The sequence below is a fragment of the Heliangelus exortis genome, chromosome 11, assembly GCF_036169615.1.
Source record: "Heliangelus exortis chromosome 11, bHelExo1.hap1, whole genome shotgun sequence".
In the NCBI taxonomy this organism is placed as follows: domain Eukaryota; kingdom Metazoa; phylum Chordata; class Aves; order Apodiformes; family Trochilidae; genus Heliangelus; species Heliangelus exortis.
This window is the reverse complement of record NC_092432.1, coordinates 5,176,683-5,196,547: the sequence shown is the minus strand read 5'-3', so window position 1 is coordinate 5,196,547 and position 19,865 is coordinate 5,176,683. Positions and strand designations below refer to the sequence as shown.

The following is a 19,865-nucleotide window of genomic DNA, read 5'->3' as shown; positions in this document are numbered from 1 at the left end:
TGAACCAAGCTGGCTTTCCCAACAAAAATGTGTCAAGTAATACAAACTCATAGATATGAATTTCTTCTCTGTGCTTCTGCCAATGCTATATTTAAAGAATCCTGCCAAAGAGTTTGGCCCCAAACCTTGTGTTTTGTATTAAATAACAGGATTTAATAAGAACTGTTTATAATTTCATGATATCAGAAAAAAATGTTATAATAACCTATGGAAAAATTCCTCTTTTTCAAGCTCAAATCCTAACGTACCCTGAAACACAGAAACTGAACCACAACTGTTACAGAATGACAACCAGCATGATTTAGCAGTAGTCACTTCACCAGTTGGCCAGTAGACCAGTAGCCTCCCTTCACCAGAGGACATCTTGGCCCTAATGAAACCAGAGCACATGAAAAAGGTGATGAAATGATAGAACATAAAGCAAACTGATTTTGGGGGCAACAATATGCTCCTGGTTGCTCTCTTCCATGGGACATACCCACTCCTGGATCTTGAGTTTGTGTAAAGTAGGGACAAGCAATAGCTCCTAAGCTTCACTGTGTTGAAGCAGAAATTTCTGGAGGCAGCAAACCTACTGCAAGGAGCCTCCTGCAAGTAAATGCAGCCACAGTGAAGAATACTGAGTGGTTTGCCCATGCAGCAGTTGGGTAATTAGGAGATAAAATGATTGATAACAGTTTTGGTCCAGTCTAAGAGTAGTAGAAGATCAACACATGTAATTAAAAGCAATTAGAGGTCAGATCCATTGAACTCAAAGATGCAATGGAAAGTTTTAAGTGATGGGGACAGCTCATCATTTGGGACATCCTGGTGACTTCACTGTCCCAGATGCCCATCCTAACCCTCATTCCTTAGCTATGTGAGCTCTGGAGTCAATCAGCTCCTGAACTACTGGAATTTACCATATGCTGTTTGAAAAATAGCTGAAATTGGTGATTTACCCTAAAATGCTACAGTGTAAATGATGGTGTGTCAGGGACTGACTGACAAGCAGGACAGATAACTTAGCAGTAGAGGCAGGGGTGGAGGCAATGGCCTCCTCAGACATCCCAAGCAAAGCCATTTTGTCAATCAAAGCCCTGGTAACAGACCTACACATCCAGATTTCAGCATAAGAAATTCACTGCTGTCGAGAGATGTGACAAGGGCTCTGAATTTGTTCAAAGTGTGGCTAAGTGGGATGTGAGGATGTAGCTGCTGTGCTGACCCACGTCCCAAGTGTTCTTTCCTCTTCAAGGGAGATCTGGTCAGAGATAATAGGATACCCAAAATCATCTCAACCTCCCATGGATTGTTACTACAAACAGAAATTTAAGTGAAACAATAAAAATAGTTCTTTTCCACTCTCTCTGTTTTTCTCTTCACTGGACACATCACTATTGACTCAATAATGTAATAAGAACAGCAACAGAAATAAGAGGTTGTGTTAAAAAAAAAGGCATATCTTGTATGTTAGCAAAAAGAACAGTTCTATCCCAATATCAGTCACGTATGTCCAGTGTTAGTTACTGGACCTTGAAAACTGGGAGAAAAGGCATAAATATGAAGGTTAACACAGTTTTGGGAAATGAGAAGGCCAAATGTACATTAGTCAAAGAAAGAAAAATAATATCCCAGAAAATGAATAAGAGATAACTATCCTCAGAATAATATTATATAAATACATTTGCTGTAGGTTACATAAAAGATTCATGGCACACACATGTACAGGTCAAATTACCTTTAAATATTAAATTTCTTTCCAGCAGGGAAGAATTTCAGATTTATGCTGTTTTCATAAAGAAAAAGGATGCACCCCATGCATTATTATTACCTGACAAATGATAGCTTCTGGCTTTGCCTGCAAGATATGGGCTAGAAACAGTCTTTTTCATGATTAAAAAAATAAAAAAAAATAAAGAAAAAGAAAAGTGAATCATCAGGAAATTCATCTCTTCCCCAAGAAGTTTCTGCTTTCATTTGGCTCATTAAATCAATGTTTTCATATTGTGGAGCGATAGAATTTAACATTGAAGAACACCTATTAGGCCACTTAAAGTAGTCCATTTCCCTGCTAATGTATTATTTTTTTTCCCTCCAGCACATTTTGGGCAGTCTGGCTTTAAAAGATTCAGCAACAAGGTTACACCATTCCCTGAAGACATGATTCCACACACACTTCAATGTTCAGAAATTTTCATATTAACAGGTCTAAGCAGGAACATCAGAACCACAAAAACTTGTAATGAAAATAAGATATGAACTCAAAAGCTCAGCTGGCAATGGCACAGCATGGTAAATCTATCAAAAAACTGCTAACAAACCCTTATTCCTGAATTTATGGTTCCATTTTGGCCTTCATCTGTTGAAACAAAAACAAAACAAAACAAAACAAAAAAGTGTTATCTCCTGGCTCTTTGATTATCTCTGTGGAATGAGCTGTGACTCTTCCAGATGGATAGATGCTCAAAGCATAAGACCAACTTTGTATGTATGGCCCCCAAAATGGAATCCAAGTCTTTATTACAGTCAAAGAACTCATCATTTAAAATATGTCTAAAGGTCTACTGCTAGCTCATAATAAAAATATCTTCCGAACACAACCTAGGATCTCACTAAAAAATACTTTGAGTGTCTCTGAGTGTCATAACCAGACTTAATGGCACTGTGATACTTCAGCTAATGTAGGAGAAACTGGGTTTTCTTCCAGCCTGGCTAAGCCTGTGGAATCACACCCTTCAGTGATGCTGAGAGTGACACCAGAACAGGGGGGACACCAGAAGATGCTGAGGCTTTAACTCACTTTCAGGATGGACTAGGAGATAATCTGCAATACTGAATTCTGGAAGGGATTTACCCTCTCTCTCTCTAGTTCTAATGGCATCTACTGAGAAGAAGAACAACATCACTGCTGGTAGTTTGTCTGCCTCGGGAGTTTGTGAGATTTTTTTGCTTTCCACATATACTCAAAGTAATTGCATGAAACTGCTCACTTTCAGAGCTCTGAGCACAGGGCTCTGGTGGATTTAGCAATGGTGAGCTCCATCATTCCCCTTCCTCCCTCTAGTAGTCCAAAGTAATATTTCTGACTGCAAAGTGGCTGAGGAGGTACTTTCTTCCCCCCTCCCTCCCTGTGGTAACCTCTGGCAGAGAGGCAGTGAGCGCCAGCAGCCCAGACCACAGGAGTTTGTGAGTCAGAGCCTCCAGGCTATGAACTCCCAAGTGGAGTGGCAAAGTTCAAGGCAGAACACATTGCACAGAGGAATCTGCCTTCCATGGGCTGCTCCTTGGAAAGTACAGCACACTTTGTCCTCACTCATGTGGGGGTAAATACAGAACTAAGGCTAAGGCACTTCAAGGGACTTGTGTAAGGCCTTGGTTGTTTGTATGTAAACCTTGGTCCTGCAGCAAAATCCCACTGGGTCTGGAGAAAAACTCCTTGGGCTATGTACCAAAAAACCTTTCCTGGTAAGGGCTTTCATGAAGTTTTTAGCCTCTGATGTGCCTCTTGTGCAATTTAGGTCCTATGGCAAATGTGGCTCAATGCAGCTTTGGTGGCCTCGCTCTGCTAAAGGCAAGTCCCAGTTCAACCAGTGTTATTTCCCTGGGATTATTTCAATCACAAGATGTCCATCATCTGCAATCAAAACTCTGTTGAGACGTCTTCAATAGGATTTTTGATACTGATTCAAATCAACAGAAATAATAAATACAATGAAGTATACCACTTCAGCCAGGAATTGCTAGATATGGGAGCTTAAAATTAGCAGCCCTCCAGTCTTCATTAGACAAATAAAGCTCAGTGGGTGGAGAGACCCATGGAAGGCAAATACAAAAGAGGCAATGGGTTACACACGGGTGCAAATTTGTTTTCCTTTCACTGAACATGAACGCTCAGGGGAAAATGTTTGCAGCATGAGTCCAGCTCTAATTTCAGTAATCCCCACAGCTTCTTCTGAGGGCAGGAAAGCCATTCTTTCATGGTGACAACTTTTTGTTGCCACCATGCTCCAGCCACTCCTGCAGACCATCTGGCAGAAGTGAACTGGGTAACTTCATTTCCCAAAGTGCAAACCTCACCCCGCTGCTCCATCCGCTGTCCCTCCGCCTATGGGGACAGGCACAGGAGATTTCTTTCTCTTTTCTCTTCCTTTTCTTTCTTAGCATTGAGGCTTTAAGAGGGATAGTGTCTGTCTTTCTTACCAGAGCCCCTTGATCTCGGTGTGCTCTCTTTTCCCTTTCTTCACCCCCACGCCTCTCCCTGCCCGCTTTGTGTTTTATCTCTGCCTGTAAAGTTGTGTGATTATGGATAGAGAAGTCACCACACAAACAGGATAGAATTCACCACAATGGCTGTTTTGTTCATCTACATTTCACTGTCTGTCTCTCCTCGGACCATGGCTATCATCTTCTCCTAACAATATCCCTGGGTAAATGATAAAGTCAACTCTGGAGTAAAGCTAGACGTTTTATCAGCATGTTCAAACTATCCCCTTACAACTCCGTACTTGCCAACTGCACATCCTTTTCCTACACAAAGACTCAATGCACATTAAAAAGGCATTTATTGAACCTGGTGTTTGTTTGCAGAGAGGGTGTGGATCCCGCTTGCTGTGGCACTCACCCTCCATGTTTTTCCTCTCCTTGCACAGAGAAAAACTGGGTGATGCTGTTGTGTTCTCTGACAAGCTCTTGTCTCAAGTTTGAGATTGCTTTGTTTCTTGCCAGGTCATTCTTCTTCATTCCTCCACTGATGCTAATGATGGATTTCCCCTAGGATGACGACAGAGTTGATCTAATGACTTGATGCAGGAGAAAAGTCACTGCAGACACAAGATAAAAGATAGGAAGCTCTGAGGTCTGTGTTGGTTGATATCCTGAAGCCACAAGACATTGATAACAGGGCACCCCAATATACTACCCATACATCAAAAGGCAAGAGAATGATAAACCTCCAAAAGTCCTTCCCACTCTCAAATTTGGTGACCAGATAATGCTGTGGAACACTCCCCTTCTAAAACAATCTCATCCACATCTTGCCAAGCAAGGATTAGCAGATATCTGTAATGATAAAGCTTGACCTGTATCCAAAAGAAGAGCTGTGAGGCAAAGTTGGTTCTTACATGCATTTATTTCTCTCTAACATAAGAGCAGTTAAGGTTAGTGGGTTTGGATGGGAGTGCTACATTTTGCTTGGAAATGCTCTTGCTATGTTTGTCCCTCTGATGTCAGGGTCTGAGAGGATTTCTCACAAACTTAATTCCTTTATTTTGAGTATCGTATCCCTTTCTCTCTATCCTTTTCCTTGTGTCCATGGGAAATAAAGAGCCTTTGCAGAGAAACTGCTCTGTCTTCTCAGTTTATATAGCAGTCAGTGCAATAGGACCCTAATCCTGGCCGGATGTTTAAGAGATTAGGAAGAGGAGGAGGATGCCTGTTTATACAGAAGGCTTTCTCTTGTTAGTCAAATAAAGAGAAATTTTCCTATTGGTTTAATTCTTAACTGTTTTGACCTCTTACATCAGGGTTAAATTTGGCTCTTTGTTCTATTGCAGAGTAAGACACTGTGGGAAGAGATGAGCTAACTACTTAATTTAGTTTCATAGGGATTGGTGCATAGGTTTACGTTGCTCACAGTTTCCAGCTTCCTACTTCCCAGGCTAATTCCACTTCAAGCCCAATGGGAGCTTAGCACCTGAATGCACATAACATCTCAGAAGTCAAATAAATAAGAAGAAAAGGATGAAAGATTGAATTTAAAGAGAATGAAAAACATTTTTCCTTGTCTGAGGTTGTGAACCCTTCCAGTTTTGCCTGAACTTAATATTATTGAGCAGAAAAAGACTGCACTATAATGATTGCTTATCTCTCTCTTTTTTCTATTTTCCTTGAACAGTAGTTGGGAGTTTTCATTTCCTATATCATTTATAATGTGCTGAGGTATGTATTTTTGTTTTTGTTTGGCACGTTTGTTGTGAAAAGAGGGCTTGTTACAGATTGCATCACTGTTCTTCATTCCAACCAGCATTTACGATAAAGTCACCATTTCCCCTCAGACTGCAGCATGCCCTAAAAAGATCTGGATGTCTACATACAGACTATAAGGCTCTGTAGCACTTGGTCACTGATCTGAACTCAGCCTATATCATGAAGAAGTTTAGGCAAAATAATGTCTCTAATTTTGAATTACACATGATAAGAAAATGGCTTATAGAAATGCCCATTTTCTGGAGATCTCAGTAGACAGACCAAATACTAAAAAAATACCTTTCTAGGTCCAGATTATGGCACTTTGGCAAGCACATGTGTTGGATGTGCTTGACAATACCTGCCCTGTTCTGCTCATTATCTAGGAACGTCCATCTGGAATTGTCGAAGTTGGCACCATTATTTTGTTTTTACCACTCTGGTCCTAATCCAATTCCCACTCAATCCCCATCAATAACCTATTAACACTGTGACAGTGACCAGAATGTTGAACTTTCCCCAAATCCCAAATATGTCCTGCTGAAAACTTTCATTCCTCATTTAACAGTTTATCCTCAAACCAAACCAGCACTCATCTGCAATTTGTAACATTAACCTTTGTAAGAAACTTCTTTTTCTGTGTCACCTGAGACAGATAACCAATGCTGTACCATAAATGACTGTCCCAGACCATTTTTCATGGGGACAGCAGAAAAAATTTAGGTTGGAGATTGATATTGCAGCATTCCCATCAAAGCTGTACGAAAGCTTTCTGCAGTCTTAGGTGCTGCTCTGCCTCTGTCTTGCCTAACAAGTGGCTTTAAGACTGCTAAGCAGCTGAACACATCTGGCTTCAGTCACCTAAGCTTGCAGGTCACTGGATTGCTCTTTCTGTTGTCTTTTGCCATAAGGATTTTTCCCCACCAGATCGAAAGCTTTTAAGTAGCCCTATGTTTGAGCCAAACACTAATTGAATGAAAGGGAAAGATGTGAGCCAGATGCAACAAGCTAAATTCCCTCTAGAAGTTTATGGGGTTACTTCAAATTTAAACCAATGAATCTCCAATGAGGATCTGGCCTAGGCATTCAGTTCCAAGAAAATGCAAGACATTGAAAAACTGATACATGAAGTTAGAGAACAAGCAGAAGAATCTAAGAAAAATGTGTTATACAGGTCAATTAATTTTTTTTTTTAAGTCCCCTATTTCCTGTTACAAGCAACACGTTATTCCTCTGTTCTGCAAATGAGTGGAGGATCTTGTAGAAGTTAAATAAGTTTGTGTAGGCAGCAGGTGCCAGGACTTGCTGGACGGTGCCCGCCCCGTCTGTGCCCAGCTGGGGCTGGCCCAGATGCGCATGCCCGGGTTCGGCAGGGTGTGGTTCCTGGGCGGATTCCAGAGCCAGGCGGATCGAAGTTAGCTCCTGATACTAATCCGAACCAACACTAGCTCGACTGACTCTATTTGCGAACCGAGCTTGTGCCCACGGCGAGATTCGTCTCTCGCAACATCTGGTGGGGAATGCGGGCATGCGCATCTGGGCCAGCCCCAGCTGGGCACAGGCGGGGCGGGCACCGTCCGGCAAGTCCTGGCACCTGCTGCCTACAAGTTTGGTTGGACATACTTCTCTTGAGTGTATAGTAGTTATTGAAACGATTTTTTGGGCTTATTGTCCTCACTGTCAGTAGGTATGTGAATCACTTCCTGAAGACCTATCTCATTGGAAGGCTGTATTCAGAAATAGTGATGACTGAGTAGTAGAAATAAGAAAATATATGATGTTGTAGTATTGGAGACACTCCCCAACATTAGGATCCAAGTTTAACCTGTACAGAACTGATCTTCTCCACAGCAGTTGCTATTTTCCTATTGATTCCCAAATTAATGGAGGAACACACAACATAACTTCAGCAATGAGAGTGTATTAAGGATTTGAGGAGGTAAATGTCCCATATGTAGGAAGAACTATTATTTTACGTTTCTTTTCCTATTTCAAACCAGTTTTAACATGAACTAAGATTTCAAAATAAACTTACATAATTAGTCAAAACAAAACATTTCATCTGTGTAAGATCAGAGTATTCATTCCCACAGTGACCTTTTAAACTTGTACGAATTGCACAATAAATACTGACTTTTCTTTCATAAAAGTAACTTGAATTGAAAAAAATGACTGTATGCTTCAGTATGAACACATGATATTTCAACATTGCTGAAATACTTTATGCATTGTTTTACAAAATGCCATTGAAACAGACATTTTGCTCAAAAATAGACGATTTTGTTGAAAGCTGCATTTTGACACTCCAGAACTGTTGAAGAAAAATTCTAGCTGGCTCGAAATCAGACTTTCTCCTTTTGAGAGAAGTGGAAGTCAAGACAACCGAGTAAAAACCTGACCACCCATGAGAGGTTTGTTGTTGGCTTCAATACAGTCAGCTTTCCCCCATGGAATTCAATGGCGTCATGAAATTTAGAAGTACTGGCTCCACACTATTCAATGGCAGCAAGAGATTAAAGAGGAGCTACACAGAATGGTGATAGTAGAATGTAATGTATATGGTTCAGATTTAGTACATATCACAGAAGAGACCACAGAGGTGAAAGGGGAGCTGGGCAGGAATTCCAGCTGAACTAGCTCACTTGTCCCTAATCCCTGTTATCTGATGAACTGCCCCTGGCAACGACCACAGCAGTACAAAAATTATGCCAGTGTTCAGGTGTCAAAGGTGCTGGAAAGCTAAAAGTCACTTTGCATCAGATGGCTGTAAAAGATTTCCTGAGTTTTTCCTGGATCAGTTTCCCCAGCCATTGAAGAAACAAAAACAGAGCTCCCCATCAGTGCATATCAGCACTAATTCCTGTATACCATTTCTGAAAGGCTCCAGCTCAGAAACTCGTTTTGTTCATCAGCTTGGCTCAGAGGTGTGTCAACAGGGGAATATGAAAAGATCAGACTTAAAAACACTGCTGGATCAGAAAGCAATCCAGGGAATGAAAGGGAGTGGGGAGAGGCAGGAGGAGAGGGAGGAGCCACACACAAACCCCCCCCACACACACAAAATAAATTCTTTTATATTTATGACTGTACACTATCCTCTGGTCTGAGAGACGAGCATACCTGTAGGTCTACCTGCAGATTTTGGTAAGCACTTAAGCATAAATAAAAAGAAACAAATTACATTTTCCTTTCTGTTGCCTAATGTAATGCATCATTTTACAACTGCCATTAAGAATCATTGTTATCTATACTTAGGCAGCTTGTGCCCGATGTTTGCTTGCTGCCCCAGCAGAACATCCCAGGCTGCTGGCATTTTTGCACTGATGGTGTCTTTGTCCTGCTGTAGTGCCATTTTCTGGGATGTGCTTATACCAGTAAGGTTTTTCCTAAACCTAAAAACCATCCTCCATGAAAACATGTCACTCACCACCTCCTTGTAAAAACTTATTTAGGTGCTGATGGTCTCATACCTGATATACCTTCTCATCCCAGTTCTGGGGTGACCAGGCTCATAAAGCTTCTTTTGACATTAATGGAGTGTAGCCTGGGCACCATCTTGAAGCCTGCTTATGCCATAATCAGCATTTAAATTAGTAAATTCTCTTCTGATCTATGGCCTGCCTCCCTCCCCCTTTTCCTCCTCTCTCTCTGTCTTTATAATTCCAGGGAAAGGGAAACAAACCACAAGCATTCATTAAGCAAGCAGCTGTGGACTGGAGGAGATCAGAAGTGCAGTCTGGAAACCACGTGTGCTTCTCATGTTACAATAATTGTGAAATGATGATCACCGGCAGGTATGGAAACACAATAGTCATAGGTATGGTGGGAAAAATTTAAAAAAATAAATAAATAAATATACACACACACATATATAAATATAAAAGAATCCCACTCAGAATAATCAATCCACTCTGTAATATATTTGATCCTTGAAGAGCTGGTTTGCAGCCTAGAGAGCACAAACAGGCAGCGTGTGAAACTACTCCAGTGCTGACAGGGTTTCCTCCCCTCAAAAGTATATTTATATAGAACATAATGCAAACGTCAATTAAAAAGATTGCATTTAGCCACCACATTTTATTTTCTTCTCAGCTGGTGATGTAATCTGTTCATCTGTTAGCTGTTCCCCACATCAGGGACCTATGTATCACAGCAGCAACGAATGTGTCACAGAGCCCTGGGCTCCTGCTGAATTACCTGAGCAGGGCAATTTTTGAAATTCTTGCTGCTCTGCCCAACAAAATCTGTGAGACAGTTCAACATCTGAACCATGTGACTTGTGTCCACAAATTAAAATCAGATGTCATCACGCAAAACATTCAGCTGTCTTCACGTTTTGAACAGAAACAGCTTTCTTAATGTCATGGACTTTTCATTCACGTGAAGCACCAAAGCCTTTGACTTGTTATCTCCACAATAAATTATCCTACAACACTTTAAGCCAGCTGGTCCATTTATCACTTAATATTCTTAAGGTGGCTGGAATAAAGCAAATTTTTCATTTTATGTTGCATCAGTAAACCAGGGGAATGTTCCAGTGTTCATCAGATGGCCCGTGAGACAATCCTGATGAACATTCTGCATCTTGGAGCTGAAATCAGAAGCAGTGCAGATACTTTGTCATTATTATCTTATTATAGCATTGTGCTGAACTGGAGGAATATCTATTAAAAAATTCCTCATTTGCCACTCAGTCATTGACCTCCCTGCTGAGAACACACACAGGCACACATAAACCAAATTGTATTTTTAAAATACACCTGGACTAAGAACTTGGATTAATACTGATGAATGGGTTTTCATAGGTTTCCCAGCTGACTTTGGCAGTATGCTCCAACAAAAGCAGGCCAACAATTTGGCTTCACCCCAGTACTCTAAGGTTTTATCCCTTAAGATGATGTTTTTTAAAAAAAAGGCCCCCCCTCTTTACCTGCTTCCCTACTAAGAAGAAAACTGAACAAAATTCTTTATTTTATGTGGGGGCAAGTGGCTTGATTGTGAGTGATCTCCCATGAAGTGGGATAGGAAAAGAAAAGGAGAGATTCATAGAATCATAGAATGGTTTAGGTCGGAAGGGACCTTAGAGATCATCTTGTCCCAACCCCCTACATGGGCACGAGGTCCCACTAGAAGGTTCCACTAGAAGATTCAGGTTTTTCCCTAAGCCATAGACTCAGAAAAAGTTCTTTTTGCGATAACCATCACATGTGACTACTCTCATCAGTGTAAATATTTCTAAAGCTTTTTAGCCATGGACCTTAATTTCTGTGACACTGAGAACCAGGACAGAGCCAGCTCTGAGAATAGGTCACTCTGCTCCAGATTGGATGGAACAACCCTGGAAATTAATTAAGAACCACAAAATAATGATGCTTGAAATATATGTTGCTTTTCTTTCCCTTTCCTTTTATCTTTTCTTTACAGTCATCCTTTCATTATAAACAAGGTCATCCTAAAACTGCAAAGATACAGTAAAATATACAAACTGGGGGTTTAGTGCTAGCCCTGTACAGTCAGACTTCTTATCTGGAGGCCCTAAAATTAAAAATTATTTTGTCAAGTCCAGAGGCCCTCCCAAGTGTGCTTCAGTTGAGCAAAACGCCTGCTCAAGTGAAGGAATACCCTGTGTATAGCGAACAATCATTTGGCAGCATAGGTTATTTTAATGGACACATCACTTTAAACGAAGCCTTCACCATCTGTTCTGCCCTCTAATTACAGATGCAAAAAGAACATAATTCACAATTGCATCATAAAAAAGTAAGATATAAGTGATTTAAATGCATGTGTATGTTCTTTATTCAATACAGCATGCAGCTGTTATGTTGTTTTCATGTTTCAGACACAAATCAGGATGAAAATGGCTCTCCTTTGATAGAGTGAATTTCCTCACACAGGACATTTGTGTGCAGCAAGCCAGAATCTGCTAAGGGCAAAATCTCTGCTTTTTCACACAGAAACCTACCCCAGATCCTGTAAGAGGAAGATGGAATTTATTTCCCCTAGCCAGTAGATGCTAAAGGCTGTGAAATAGCCTGTTCCCAGCTACTCCCCTGGAGTACTGACAGCAAGAGCAGTCACTGATGCTCCTCAAGGCTAATCCAGAGGATATTGAAGTCCTAGAGGGTTAATCCATTGGTATCAGTGGGTCAGAATACACACACATAGAGAACTTTTCTTTTTTTTTTTTTTTTTTTTTTTTCCTTTGGTATGTATTTCTCTTTGCGCTGTCGTGTCTTCTTCCTAGTTTGGCTTATTTTAATTCCCCGAGGAGCACAACCTTGTCTTTGACCTGTAACCCAACATTTCAGCTCTCTTGAACACCTTGCTACAGGGCAGGAGTCATGGCCAGGCAGTTCCTCCAGCTCATTGCACTGGGCTGGGATTCAGCATAATGGAAGATTTCACAGGAGCTGCACAGTACAGAGCTCAGAAAGAGAAATGAGAGAGTTCCTGCTGAGTAAGAACTCATCTATCAGTGGCACCAAAAGGCAGGAATATGCAAGCAAATAATCCATTCTAAAATTTAAATGATGCCATAAAATGAAAGAAATGCCAATTATTCTCAAGTGAGTCAAGATAGTTAAAGTGCAACCTTTCATTGGACTAACAAATTGGTTAGAAATAAAGCACACAAGCTTTCAGAATGAAAATGTATTTTCTACAGGTGTTGGCAGCTTTTATATTGAGCTATTGTTCAATCTAACTTTTTCTTAAGGATCAAATACTTCTTATTCCAAGTTGGAGATAATTCTTTTACAGCTTTGCTTATCTTGATACAATAACTGAATATCATCTTGATTTAACTATGCATTTAAATATCCATCTAGCTTTAAGCACAGAGCAGTCCTGAATGATTTCAGGAAAACTACTCTGTCCTTGAAGTTAGATGAGTATTTAAATGTGTATTTTCAATATTTATTATCATCTCAGCTCAGCTGACTCCAGAAGATGATCCTACCTCCTGTTGACTGAACTAAAAGCCAGAATCCCTAACAGCTTCCATGGCTTGTCTTACTGGAGGAAGCAGTGGCCCTACTGGAGTCAGATTTTATTGGAACAGAGACTATTCTATCAGGTGGATGTGAGGAATATTTTGTCTCACCACTTGTATAAATGTTGTCACCTTTCTTTCAAATGTCCTGAACTCTGCAAAACTTAAAAAATCCCACATGAAGCTTCTAAAGTATCTTTTTATAGGTAAAGTAGATTAAAAAATAAAATAGCAAAATTTCCATTAGCAGTCAGCTTATGAAGTAGCCAAAACATTTCATCATTCAAAATACCCATCAGAAGTCATTTGCCTTTTTTTTTTTTTTTTTTTTATCCAAAATATTTTCTCTCTTCCCTGTCTGTGTGCTGCAGATGTCAGCTCTGGGTGAGCTCTCACATGTGGTGGGTGTCTGGCTGCAGTGAAGGACAGGACACACTCAGCTCTCCTACACATGACATTTGACCATTCTCTCCATATGTCATGCTATTACAACCAGTATAGTCAATTCTGTTTGATAGCTGAGCGTATAATATGAAGTAAAAGAAAATTGGTTAGGTATGTTGGACCTCAGACAGTTAAGACTTAAATGCAAGTCAGAGAACTTCAAAATCAATGAGAGTTTTTACAAGGCAACAATTCAGGAAAAGAGTTTCTAGTGCCAAGACAGCTGTGGACTGGTTAGATCTGAACTGCTTCTTTGGAATAAAACATATTCTGGGAATAATGCTATGAAACAATTCCTCAAAATGAAAAACTGCAGTAAAGAATCCTTCAAATAACAGAAGGTTTTGACAGCAGTTCCAGGCTTGGTACTGATCGTGTACAAGATGCTCCATTTCTTCTGATGCTGTCAGTTCCCAAGGAAAAGAATATTGACCAGCATTGGACTTTCCCAGTGTCATAATGTTCAGCCAACATAAACAGTTTAGATGGAGTCATTGTTTGTCTCATTTCCAAGTAAGTTTTCCAACGTATGCTAATTTGTTTAGAGAAAAGAATTGCACGGAGGAGGTTGCCTATTTAAGCTTAGTATCAGTGAGTTTCCCCAGGCAAATAAAAGGGAAATCTTGACAGCAGAATCTTGTAATGTTTTAAATAACTACTATAGAAAGACTGGCTCTGGAAGAGGAATCAAAAGGCTATTTTTTGGGCTGAAATGAGCTGGTTTTGACCTGGGTTTGGGATCAGAGCAGCAGGGGGGAGAAAGGAGACACATCTTCATGTTCTTCAGTCTGCTTGTTCATTCCTGGGGGAATCTGTCACACCCCTGGGGATGCTCTGATCTCGGCCAGCTGGAACAGCCTTCCAACAAGTCCTGCCAGCCCTGACTGTGAGAATGTCCTGAGCCTTTTTCAGCCATGCTCTCAACCCTCCAGTCTTTACAGGGCAAGGAAAATGTGGCACAGACCCAGCTCTGCTAGTTTTATACTGCACAAAGACACCTCTGTGAGAAAGGACTCTTGTTTTGGCCGCTTGGGACAATTTCATCCTGCTCGAAGGAGGGCTCTGCCCATGTTCTTTAATTTTGCTACTGAACTTTTCTTAAAATGTTGAAAAAAAAACCCCACAATAATAGTATTTGGAGAGCAGGGAGAGAAGAAAGCAAAGAAAACCCTTCTTATCCTTGCTGTGATATAAAGCTGAGGATCTCTGCACATTAGGAAGCACATCCCCACAGGGGTTGCAGAGACAAGTTAGGTGAGGATAAAAGTAAGATCATATCTCCAACTTTCTGTATGCGCTGCTGCGCAGATCAGATAATCTGTTCATGGCTCCTTCCAAGGGGCTGACTCCTCTTCAGTCTGGATGAGGGAACCACGAACCCAGGAGGAGGAATGCCTACCCCCCCACCCAACCTGGCTGAAGGGAGAGAGAGAGGTACATTGAGGCCCCTAAACAATTCAGTGCCTCCCCCACCTTGCAGACATAATCTTCACACTGCTCTCACTCCAGCACCTATTTGGCCCTCAGCCCAGTGAAAGACTCGACCCCATTCCAGACCTCAGACATGCATTTACATACATTGCAGTGTGTATGTGTATGTTATAAGACCTGCCATATAATTTTAGTGCCTCTCCTTTCAGTGAGGTTGTGGGAGTATGGGCACTCTGGGAAAAAAAGCAAAAAAAAAGCAAAAAAAGCTAAGTATAAGGAGATGGAGTCAGATTTTTAAGGACACTTGCTCACATAAAGATGCAGTTAGGTGCCAGCCAGTTTTCTGAGCTGCTTTAGACCCTAATTTCAGCTGACTTCAAACAGCTTTGAAAATCAGACTTTAGTAGCCTGAGTTGATTTGGCTGACTCAGAAATAAATCTCAATTGATTTCTGGAAGTGTGAGTGAGCAAAGAGCACCCTCAGCAGCCTTTGACTTCAGATGATGCTCAGTGCCCCAGAAATTAGGTCACTCAGTGCTCAGGAGGATCACTGAAAAATGCAGGCATAGAAAGAAGTGCTCAGTGTTTACTGAGGTGACTTGGGAAAGAAAGAAGTCCCTGGCCAAATTGGCCAGGACTATTCCCAAGGGACAAGTTCTGCCCTGTCACAGTCAATTGGACTTTGTCATTGACTCCCTGGAGTTAGTAATTTTGCCCAGGACTCTTTCTACTGCCAGACAGCTGTCAAATCCACTGGACAATTTTTTTCTTTCTATTGAAATGCATAACACAGTGATGGGGTGGCAGTTAGACTGGTTGCAGAGGACAATGCTGAGGGAAAAAAGCCTCTTTTCCTGCTTATCCCTGCTATCTCACCCAACTGAATTTATTTTTCAAATACACAATTTCTCATCTTCTGTGCTGCTGCCAAGACCTGGGGGCTGACAGGACTCAGAACAGCCTGAGAGAACTTGCCTGTCTTTATTTCCTTACATTTGCCGACAACTTATCAAATAGACACAAACGCCACTCTTGAAGCATGGAAGGCAGCCTTTCAAGTCAGTCCAAGATCACAGGTCAATGAGAAGCCAAGATGCAAGCACAACAAGGCTACAAGACCTGAAAAGCTAACAATATTGTTAACTTGGAAATTGGAAGTGATCTTTGTCAGGCAGGACCTTTGCTGTGAGGCTTTCCTCCAACATACCTCCCCACAAAAAAAAGCCACAGATGCTCCTGACTCTTGCTCACCAGGGAGATACAGTTCTAGCTTCAAACAGTTTAAACTAAACACCAAAATCTATCTAGTCAAATCAGCAGAGATCATAGGCTAGATTATTTTGTTTCTCTGCAGCCCTCATGTCCCAGGCCTAACATTTATTTTTCTTACATGTATAGAATTCCCCTTAATATATTTTTAACTAGTTCATGCAGCCTCTGTGGTGTCATTACCACAAGTCCAGTATAGGGAAGGAAAGAGAAGGGTCAAGTTGGACAAATACAAATTATGTGGGAGGTACTACTCATCACTGAATGAGTAACTGTACAGGATGACATGGGCACATCCAAAAGGACATTCTGCAGCGAGGGAGCATAGTACCAGGCAGTGCATTTTCTAAAAAGTTGAATTTGGCTATGGCCCACCAAGTTCAGATGGGATCAGAAGTCTTATAATTCCTAAATTTCTTCCTTTGCTGTCTGCAATGGTAAAGATGCTATTTCAGTTCTATCTCTGATATGAAGATTTAAATTCTGTTTACTTTTTCAGGCTAAATCCTGATGGTTTTAGTTACAAGACATTGAAGGAATGAACGATTGGCCATTATACAAGTCAATTACTTGCAGACACATTGTGGAAAGTTTTTCTGCAGGAAATTGACACATACATTTCAATCCTTCTTCCTGGTGTACATCATGTGGAAGAATTAAAAATTTTTTATAGGAAATGTTGGACTTTCAATTCCTAGAAATTTCTACATTCTTCAGCTTCTTTCCAAGTTGTTCAGGCCACTTCCAGCTTTCCCACGAGAAAGAAAAGAACAGCACCATAACAAAGTAGGAGAAAAATCACAGCCCACCTTGTTGCTGGGGAAGAAGTACCAGGGCCTGTTTTTTTTCTCTCCTCCTTTTGCCCTCGACTACCTCTAGCCTGTCCCCATCCCCCAGGAAAAGGAAGACAGTTCTAGCTGCTTGAGGTAATAAAGTAAAGCCTGGGAGGAAATGTTGTCTTTTGGGAAAACGCAAAATTGTGTGACTGCATTAAAGTCAACACTATTTATCTTCACCTCTTGTCCTACAGGATGACAAAGGGACACAACTGTTAGACCCAACCCCTCTGTGCAGCTGCAATGCAAAGAGGGCAGGGACTGGTACTTTCAAGTGTCAGACCTTTTGTGCCCAACTACTAGTTTATGAGGCTGATGTCAAGCATCTGACTCAATGAAGCCTTTGTCCTAGGTGTATAGGGCAGGACAGTGGAAAAACTATCCTGTCTTATATCCCAGGCTCATCCATCTTCAGCTCACCCAGTTGCTCCTTCTCTTTTTTTTTTTTTTTTGGCTACCCGTTGCATTGCTAGTAAGGATTCCCCCCTCCCAGGTTAATGTACTGGAAAACTGCTCTGCATGTTTATGTGGGGGTCCCTTCCAACTGAAAGAGAAAAGGAAAGAGGAAAAAAGACTATTTGGAAAGAAGAATATTTTTCCCACTGAACTCACAGGGCAGACCCCAGCTTGTGGGTTCTGACCCTGATTAAGAGAATTTCAATGACCTGCTAGGAGGTTTATTGTGAAGTCTGGCAGAATGCACTTCCGAATGAAATTTTTTATTATTTATAATCACAAAGGTGGATTTGAAAGGTCTACATTCCTCTCCTTCACCAGCCTACACACTCCAAAACCCCAACTTTAAACAACCTCAAATCACCTGCATCCAGAATGTCTCAGTTCTCCTCCAGCTCCTGAACCTTAGCCAGGTTCTCTATTTTGAAACAGTCCCTTCTTTTTTTTTTTCTTTTTATACAGCTATAACTGGATTGCACAATATAAATTTAACTGTTGTTGATTTTGGACCCAAGGATAGAGCAACACCAGTGATGGCACGATATGAGATAACTAGCTGCTCTTGGATAAAAATAGCCAAAATACATGCCTGCAAACAAAAATGTTTCCAGTGTTGAGGCTGCTTTTAGCTGAAATAAAACTTCAGATGGTCTCTGGGGTCTGAGCTGAGACTAACTTTGGACAAAAGTGAAATACCACAAATGTCATAAACAGTGTCCGTAAACAAGCTAAAAATCAACAGTCTTATTTTCCCAGGTCCAGAAGAGTAGTCACTTGCTGTGTGTTCATAGGTACCCATAATCATGAATTGAACACTGTAAGAGACTAGGATAAAGCCAGGTTTTTAAAGGGCCTTCTTAATGAAATAAAAATGCTCAATTCACAATGTTAAGGCTCAGGTGGTTTTCTGCTTCCATTAAATGGGGTCATATTTTTTGTCTCTTGTTCAATGACATAAAGTTGAAAACAACATCTTTAAGTCTGCCTCCTCAAAGAACCTGGTACTGGGGAAAATATCCACAACTGTTTCTTCATCCATCTTTCAGCAACTTTGAGTTCTATTACTCAAGAATCAAACTCCTTCTAGCTAGTAAAAAAAAAAAAAGGAGCCTTTTAGAAGTAAAAGTTCTTTAAAACACCTTTCTCTGGTTCCATATACTTCGAAGACCTTTCCACTTCTAGAATTACAGTTCACTCAGTCATGTCATTTCCAGTTATTGCCTCTCAAAATTAATTTCAAATATGTCTGTGAGGAGACATTAACTCCTCCTGTGTATAACAAGGAATTTCCATACATCAAGTTTTCTGGTATAGCCAGTAGTCACAAAATCCACCACAGACGTCAGAGTTCCTACCCTTTTTCTAAGCTTCTGGTTACATCTTGGCCATAGCTCTTTTATTACTAAACATAGATGAAGGAAGGGTCCAGGCATTTGTTCCAGATGCTTATGACTGATGGTGTGCTCAGACCAGGCAGTGGGCCGAGATTCACCTCCCACAGCAAGAGTTTCCTCCCTTCCTATTCTCCTTTCTAGGAGTCAAGTGACGTCAAATGCCCCATGACCTCAAATCCTGGCCAAATGGTTGGCATGGTTGACCTGTTTATTTGGGTAGAGCATAAAAGAATTTCAGCAAAACTGACAAACCAGACTCAGATAAGGGGAAACCTTCAAGTCAAACACAAATGTTAATATGAACACCCCTAATCTCCCAGTTTGTCCCCTTCCGTAGACAAAGGTCAGGAACATTTGGTCCCCACAGGCCCTTAACAAGCAGATGTTACTGTAACATGCCCAGGGAATCAAGCATAAATACGACCCCTGACCCCAGCTGTCAGCTGATCCGCTGAGACTCTTAGAAATATACTCTTAACTTTTAGAAATTCCCACTTTTTCCCACCGTCCCCCTCCATTCTTTCCATTCCCTCTCCCTTGTGTCTCCCAGACCCGTAGCTGCCGAGTGGCGCTTGCACAGTTGCTCGTGGCCTGACCCCTCTCTTCACCCAGGTCAAAGGCCCAGGACCCAGGGCAGGACTCTTTTCTTGCCAAAGGCCAGCTGATGAATCATTCCCAACTTGAAGGGAACAGAGGAGAGGGGAGGAGTTTGTCTCTCAAAAGGCTCTCAAACAACTGCACCCTATATATCAGCACTTACGCTATTCTGACGCTCTCAAAAATTCACTTTCCTTTCTGGGAACAGCAACAAAAAGTGAAGGGGGAAGGGATGGAGGAGCTGAGAGGCAGAGTCTGGCCAGGGAAATGCCAGAGCTGGGTCCTGGTAGCAGCAAAGAGGGATGTCTCTTTGTTTGAAAGATTAAAAAATTCAAAAAACTCCTGATGAATAGGAAGGAGTGTGAGGAAGGAAGAAGGAATTTCCAAGGATGGTTTGGACAAGCTACACTGGGCATTGATGGACCAAGTCCTGTTGGACAGGGCAGCTTTGTCCAGTGGTGAGAGCTGTCAGTGTTTCTCAGCACTCACAAGACAGCT

The 19,865-nt window shown here is 41.2% G+C and overlaps 1 long non-coding RNA gene across 1 annotated transcript in view; it reads right to left on the bottom strand.

The window, feature by feature from the left end:
* Nucleotides 1-296: 296 nt before the first annotated feature.
* LOC139801297 (uncharacterized) overlaps nt 297-19,865 on the bottom strand; it is a 51,478-nt gene continuing 31,909 nt past the window's right edge. Inside the window, exons 2-3 of the long non-coding RNA XR_011728139.1 lie at nt 4,604-4,802; nt 297-370 (exon numbers count right to left, since the gene is read on the bottom strand). This is a non-coding gene — a long non-coding RNA (uncharacterized lncRNA). The remainder of the gene's footprint in view (nt 371-4,603; nt 4,803-19,865) is intronic.